Source organism: Apodemus sylvaticus, chromosome Y (genome assembly GCF_947179515.1).
Source record: "Apodemus sylvaticus chromosome Y, mApoSyl1.1, whole genome shotgun sequence".
NCBI lineage: Eukaryota > Metazoa > Chordata > Mammalia > Rodentia > Muridae > Apodemus > Apodemus sylvaticus.
The window spans coordinates 1,411,279-1,418,959 of record NC_067496.1 but is presented as its reverse complement, the minus strand read 5'-3'; the positions used below and the strand labels follow the sequence as shown (position 1 = coordinate 1,418,959).

Here is a 7,681-nt window from a genome sequence, read left to right as displayed (position 1 = left end):
AGATTTAAGCCTGTGTGTTTTGGAGCTTGGTTTTGGTGGATTGAATTATTATTATGTCCTAAATGTAGATTGGGGGAATGTTTGAAATCCCTTCAGAGGGGGAAGGAAATGCAAGGTCCTCGTAGGTCAGAAAGTGATATTATAAAACAGGTTGGAGAAAATAAAATCTGAAGCCCCCTATTTTTTTCAGAGTCAGTCGATCATAATCTCTTTGGTCACAAAGAAGGATATGAGTCCCAATTAAATATACTTAGTAAATCCATTCACACAGGGCCATATTTAAAGCTCTGAGATTCTTTTGCATATTGGTGTACTGCAGCTCTGTATTAGAACAAACAGGTATGAGATTCTATTGGTAAGAAGAGAAATCATTGGGGTATAAAATTACATTTATGGAAAGGGAATAGTCCAAAATCTAACTTAGACATATCCAATATCCCAGTTTGCAGAAGAGGATTTTTTTTCTGTTCCTCTTGCAGACATGATAGATAAAAGAGGCTCTAAAGTATAAGGACAAGACAGGAGCCTAACAGGTTTGTATGGAATAGATGTTACCTTTCTTTGTCATATGTCTGTAGCGCTATTGAGTAGATGTTGAGAGTTGATTGATACCTTGAGAATTATAAGACCTTTCAGGCACTCACTCCTCTATCAGTGCCAAACATAAAATAAAAATTTGGAATACATATCATTTGCTTGTCCAATGTCCACAGGACAGAAATATAATAAACTCTTTCATGAGGTTGCAATAAAGTAGTCTCGAGTTAATGACTTCCTCAAATATATGTCCATCCACACATTCCTCTGCATGGAGGACATGTTGTCTCTGTCTAAGGAATCACAAGGATAGTATTCTGGTTTACCTTTACCTTGATACTCTTCAGTTTGGGACCTCATTCCAGAGTACTTAGAGATGTCTTAGGTTAGAACAGTGCTTTCAAGGCCACAGAAAGTAGACGTCATAAGGAGCAGATGCACTGGGAAATGGGGAATTGTGGGATTTTTCTCAATCTCACAGGCCAGATCTGGAGCACACTCTGTTATGAATGTCTAAATCATGTACGATGGGGAGAAGCTTAGGCAGCTTTGTACAGGAGAAGGACTTTCATTCCCTTCATTAGTGAGGTAGTGAACCAGACTTCATGGGAATAAGTGAGTTGAAGCACCCTTATCATTAGCAGGATATCTAAGAAACTCTATGAAAAGATGAAATTCTATACCTATTTATCAGAGGAGTAAAATCTCTGCCTAAAATTTTCAGTAAAATGGGAAAGATCATTTCACATTAATGAAAATGTAACTATCTTGTGAAGCAGAGGAATTCTAGTATTTCATGATCAGCTTCCATTTCTTTTTCTGTATTGAGAATGTCCAAATCTTGTGTGTGTTGTGTGAAAATCCAGGCAGCAATGGTTTCATTTTTTTGATGGTTATCACTAGGCAATAAAGCCTTTGGTTAGATGAGATAAGGCCAAGGCCCCTTTCTTCAGTGGAGGAATGTCTCAGAATATTTGTAGCAGGGATAAGGTTGGAAGTAATCCTTGACATTCAGGATACAGCAAGATAAAAAGGCAATAGAAGAAGATCTGTTGACACCTTACAGGTGCGCTTGGGTGTGAGCACCCCTTGGGCAACAGAAAAGATTTCAGGTCAATGTAGGCATTAGTAGAGGGCTTTCTTTTCCACTAGACAGAGGGGAAAGAGGAATTATTTAAGGATAAGTGTGGCATGTCTGAGCCTCCTATAGGCAGAGGGAGAGACATTGAAGCCCTCCTATGAAAGAAAGACATTTACAAATCTCTTGGAGAGAGGGTATGAATTTGAGGACCTTCACAATGCATAAGCCATTCTGACGTCCCTTTCCGATGAGGAGTTGAATGTGAGACACAGTTAATTGGAATATTTTGTCATGACATGCAGGAAAGGCAATCATATCCCTGAAACACAGAGGAGAAGATGTGAGACCAGAGAAGCAACATAGAGACAGCAAGGCAGTATTCTGATCAAGCTGTTAATTTTTATTTCTTACATAATGCAATACAAAGGGATGCAAGCAAGGTGTAAGGGGTAAAGGGGGTAAGCCATTGTTTCTGGAGATCAATATCACTGTGCTACTATAGTTTCTCTGAAAGTTTCGGAGAATTGTCTCTCAGGGAAAACCTTATGGAAAATCTGGCTATTACTGCAGGACATTGGAAAAATAAATTTATCACAAGGAGGTGAAGCAGAACGGAGTTGCTATGGTAACCTAAGCACAGTTGAGCTCTATTTTTTTAGCCCACTCAGGTGAGCTCTGCATGTTCTATCCTTCTGGATACTTGGCTAATTTTGAAAGCTAGTATTTCCCTTCTAAAAGAAGGCTTGAAATGGCTGAAAAGAGTGGGTTTTGAGATCTAAACTATTGGCTCCTGGCAATATTTGTGCTATCCTTTATCAAGAAGAGAGTGATTTTGAATCCGTGATCAGAGAGGACATCTGTGGAAAGCCGTGGCTGTATTCCCCATTACAAGGTGTCGCCGGCTTCCACTGTGCCAGCTCTGCTTTCCTAGTGGACAACCTATCTGTGCAAATGCAAGAGTATTTTTGTGCCAAATCTCTGCCCGTCCTGGGGCATTCGAATGAGGTCATGAGTAAACAGCCAATCAGGTGTGTACACACCACACCAAGGGGTATATAAACGGCATCCATGTAGCACGAGGGGTCTCCCTCCACGAAAAGCTTCAATAAAGTTTGGCTGCAGAAGGACCCTCGTGTTCCATGTGCGTTCTTGCTGGTGAGATGAAAAGTGCGGGGCATCTGGTTCTGAAACCCGCGATATGACTCACCATCGCTGGCACTGAGGGGACCCCCTGATTATGGGGTGAGTGTCCAGTACTGCAGTGAATGTAACGTAAGGTTCTAAGACGCATGTTTGGCCTGGATCTCTCCCACCTTTATCCTCAATTAGCGGGGGCGATTGAAGCCTTCCCGATTGTTTTTGTGGCACTTGTTCTCTTTCTTTTGGTTTCATATTGCTTCCACCTGCAGTGGTGTTAAATCAGTGTTTGCTAGGCACAGTCAGACGGAGGTAGATAAGCCTCTGCTGTAGACAAAGGAACAGTATGGGGGCTTCACATTTGGTAGTCACTGCGCTGTGGTGTCTTTTGAGACAGCGCCATCTAAGGTTCTCAGCAGAAACTTTAAATTGCTTTGTTAGAGAGGTGGATCGCGTAGTACCCTGGTTCCCATCTTCCGGGTCACTAATGCTTGCTTCATGGGAGAAGCTAGAGAGAGACCTGCTTAAAGAACAACAGACTGGAAAACTAAAAGCAGGCATGATGCCTCTGTGGAAGCTTGTGAAGTCATGCCTGAGGATGAGAAATGCCGCTCGTCCATAAGGGCGGGGCAGGAAGTTTTGGAAGAGATTCAGGATAGCATGTCAGAAATAGAACGGAGTAAAAGGACCAGAGTGGTCAAAAGCAAAAAAAGGTGCACCCAAGAAGAAAGGCCCTTCCAAGGACTCTAAATTTGCAGAAGTGATAGCGAAGGGAAAGCACGCCCTGGGAGAGAAAAGTGAAGCAGAAACAAAGAAAGGCAGGCGGGAAAGTCTGTATCCGTTCAGAGAGCTGGAGGTCCTAAACCTAGGCAACTCAGATGATCCTGACACAGATGAGCTTAGTCCCTCCGAAGAGGAGGAATTGGAAGATTAGGTAGCTCAGTATGAGAAGGAGAGGTACCATTCAGACGACACAAGGCATATTAAGGCAGAAAGGGGCAAGAACAAAGGCCCCATAACCTCGCGGCCTCAAGGCCCCACTGCACCTCCACCCTATGAGGAGGCGTATGGGTCAGATTCATTCCTTTCCCAGAAGGAGTGGAGAAAACTGCAACAGGCATTTCCAGTCTTTGAAGGGGAAGCAGGGGCTCGAATCTTTGCCCCGGTAGTGTTCCATGAGATCAAAGGACTTGCAAAGTCAGTCCGTAATTATGGGATTACTGCCAATTTTACTATCTCATTGGTAGAGCGGATGGCTGATCAAGCCATGACTCCTGGATATTGGCAGACTGTAGCCAAGGCTGCTTTGCCTAATATGGGTCTATATATGGAATGGAAAGCCCCTTGTTACGACCTTCTGCAGACCCAGGCTAAGGCTAACTCTGCGGCTGGAGAGGGTCAGAGACAGTGGACCTTTGAGTTCCTGACAGGACAAGGACCCTATGCTAATAACCAAACCAATTTTGCCTGAGGCGCTTATGGACAGTTATCTACTGCCGCCATTAGGGCATGGAAAAGTCTCTCAAAGAGAGGAGACCATGTAGGACATCTAACAAAAATTGTTCAGGGCCCACAGAAGCCGTTTTCAGATTTTGTGGCTAGAATGACAGAGGCTGCAGGGAGGATTTTTGGGGATCCTGACCAAGCCATGCCCATGATAGAGCAGCTGATTTATGAACAGGCTACTCAAGAATGCAAAGCAGCTATAGCCCCTAGGAAGAGTAAAGGTATTCAGGACTGGGTGAAAGTTTGTAGATACCTTGGGGGTCCTCTCACTAATGCTGGTCTTGCTGCTGCTATCCTTCAGAGCCAAAAGGGCTCTAGGGTAGGAGAGCAGAAGATAAGTTTTAACTGTGGTCGAACCGGGCATTTAAAAAGGGACTGCCGGGCCCCTGGTAAGAAGAGGGTGCCTGGAATTTGCACCAGATGTGGAAAGGGCTATCACTGGACCAATGAGTGCCGCTCGGTGAATGACATCAGGGGCCAGCTTCTGCCTTGGCCAGGGAAGAAGGCGATGGCTCAAAAAACGGGTGCCAGGGCCCCAAGTCTCAGGGCCCCAAAACATATGGGACTGCAACAAACCGGTGGGGGACACGCAACCCCATAGAGCAACCCAGGGATCGGGTGGACTGGACCTCCAGTCCACAGCCCGATTCATGCTGATGCCCCAGCTGGGAAATCAGCCAATACCTACGGATTTTAAAGGGCCTTTCCCAAAAGGAACCGTAGGATTATTTCTGGGCCGCTCTTCCCTCACTTTAAAAGGACTTGTTGTTCACCCTGGAGTTGTGGATCAGGATTACGAGGGGGAACATCAGGTTCTCTGCTCCAGCCCTCAGAGCATTTTCTCTATCTCATCAGGTGACAGGATTGCCCAGTTAGTGGTTTTACCTAGTCTGCATGACCAGTACCCCTCCTCCGACCCCCCTCGAGGGACCCGAAGGTTTGGCTCTTCTAGCAGTGATTTAGCCTACTTGGTAGTCAATCTAGACACCAGGCCTCTTACTGGAGCTTCAGATAGAAGGAAAGCCCTTTAAAGGCATTCCAGATACCGGAGCAGACAAAAGTATTATCTCTTCCCGTTGGTGGCCTAAGTCCTGGCCACTGATAGAATCATCCCACCCCCTCCGGGGGTTGGGCTATGAGGCAAGCCCTCCCATCAGCTCACGCCTCTTAAGGTGGCACTCCCTAGAGGGACAGTCCGGAGAATTCACTCCCTTTGTTCTCCCTCTTCCGGTCAATTTATGGGGGAGGGATGTATTGCTAGGTCTGGGACTAACCTTAACGAATGAATATTCACAACAAGCAGTGGGTATCATGAGAAAGATGGGTTATAGAGAGGGGAAAGGATTAGGAAAAGAAGAACAGGGAAGACTAGACTTTCCTTCCCAAGAAGGAAATGTCGGAAGACAGGGCCTGGGTTTTTCCTAGGGGCCATTGAGGGCACTATGCCCATACCCTGACTCACAGAGGAAGCTGTATGGGTTCCTCAATGGCCTCTATCCTCTGAAAAATTGGAAGCTGCTATTAAGTTGGTTGATGAACAATTGCAACTCGGTCATTTAGAACCTTCTACCTCACCATGGAACACTCCTATTTTTGTAATTAAGAAAAATATCAGGGAAGTGGAGACTTCTCCATGATCTGAGAGCCATTAATGCACAGATGGGTCTATTTGGCTCGATCCAGCGAGGCCTGCACTTGCTTTCTGCCTTACCTAAGCAATGGGAGATAATAATCGTAGATATTAAGGACTGTTTCTTTTCCATTCCCTTGTACCCACCAGATAGACAAACGTTTGCATTTACTATACCAGCTATTAATCATTTTGAGCCAGATAAGAGATTTCAATGGAAAGTTCTACCTCAGGGCATGGCCAATAGCCCCACCATGTGCCAATTATATGTACAGTTAGCCATTGAACCCATAAGGAAACGTTTTCCATCTCTGCTTCTTGCTATTTATATGGATGATATTTTAATATGTAATAAAGATTTGGATGTTCTACAGGAAGCGTTTCCCATTTTATTGAAAACTTTAGAGCAATGGGGATTGCATGTAGACACAGAAAAGGTGCAGATTGCAAAAAATGGGATCCTTTTTGGGGTCTGTAATTTATCCTGACAAAATAGTTCCTCAGAAATTGGAGATTTGCAGAGATCACCTGCGTACATTAAATGATTTTCAAAAGTTACTGGGGGACATAAATTGGCTGAGGCCATTTTTAAGGATCTCTTCTGCTGAGTTAAAACCTTTATTTGATATTCTGCAAGGAGATCCTCATATCTCCTCTCTGAGAGCATTAACACCAGCTGCAAGCCATGTTTTGCAAGTTGTGGAAAATGCCCTACAAGATGCCCAATTGCAGCACATTGATGAAACTAAACCTTTTGATTTATATGTTTTTAAAACTATACAACTACCGACAGTCGTCTTGTGGCAAAATGGGCCGTTATTGTGGATTCACCCCAATGCTTCTCCTGCTAAAATAATAGACTGGTACCCTTATGCAATTCCACAACTTGTGCTTCGCGGGATAAAAGCCGCAGTTATTCATTTTGGACAAGATCCTAATACTTTGATTGTGCCGTATACTGCAGCACAAGTTCAAACTTTGGCAGCTACATCCAATGATTGGGCAATTTTAGTTACCTCCTTTGCTGGACAGATTGACAATCATTATCCAAAACATCCAATTTTGCAGTTTGCCCTTAGTCAGGCTGTAGTACTTCCATGAGTGACAGCCAGAAATTCACTCCCAGATGGAATCGTGGTGTATACTTATGGATCAAAAACTGGTGTAGGTGCTTATGTAGTTAATGGTGAGGTAGTATCTAAACAATATAATGAAACCTCACCTCAAGTTGTGGAATGTTTAGTGGTACTAGAGGTTCTTGAGACCTTCCCAGGACCGCTTAATATTGTGTCTGATTCTTCCTATGTGGTTAATACAGTTAACCTTATTGAGACAGCGGGGGTAATAAAACCCTCCAGCAGAGTTGCTAACATTTTTCAACAAATACAAACTGTCTTATTGAATAGAAAATTCCATGTTTATATTACACATATCAGAGCACACTCAGGCCTCCCTGGTCCTATGTCGCTGGGAAATGATTTGGCCACCAAGATCGTGACTGTTGCACTGTCTTCCCAGATAGAAGCGGCAAAAGAATTTCATAAGCGCTTTCATGTAACAGCTGAAACCTTACACCGCCGAATTGCTTTGACTAGAAAAGAAGCTAGAGAAATAGTTACCCAATGTCAAAATTGTTGTCAGTTTTTGCCTGTGCCTCACGTGGGAATTAACCTACAGGGAATTCGACCGCTACAAGTATGTCAGATGGATGTTGCTCACATCCTTTCTTTTGGAAGACTTCAGTATTTACATGTTTCTATTGATACATGCTCTGGCATTATGTGTGCTAC

General features: G+C 43.9%; 1 pseudogene; it reads left to right on the top strand.

The window, feature by feature from the left end:
* Window positions 1-4,917: 4,917 nt before the first annotated feature.
* Window positions 4,918-5,686, top strand: LOC127676041 (endogenous retrovirus group K member 24 Pro protein-like; annotated as a pseudogene).
* The last annotated feature ends 1,995 nt before the right edge of the window (window positions 5,687-7,681 follow it).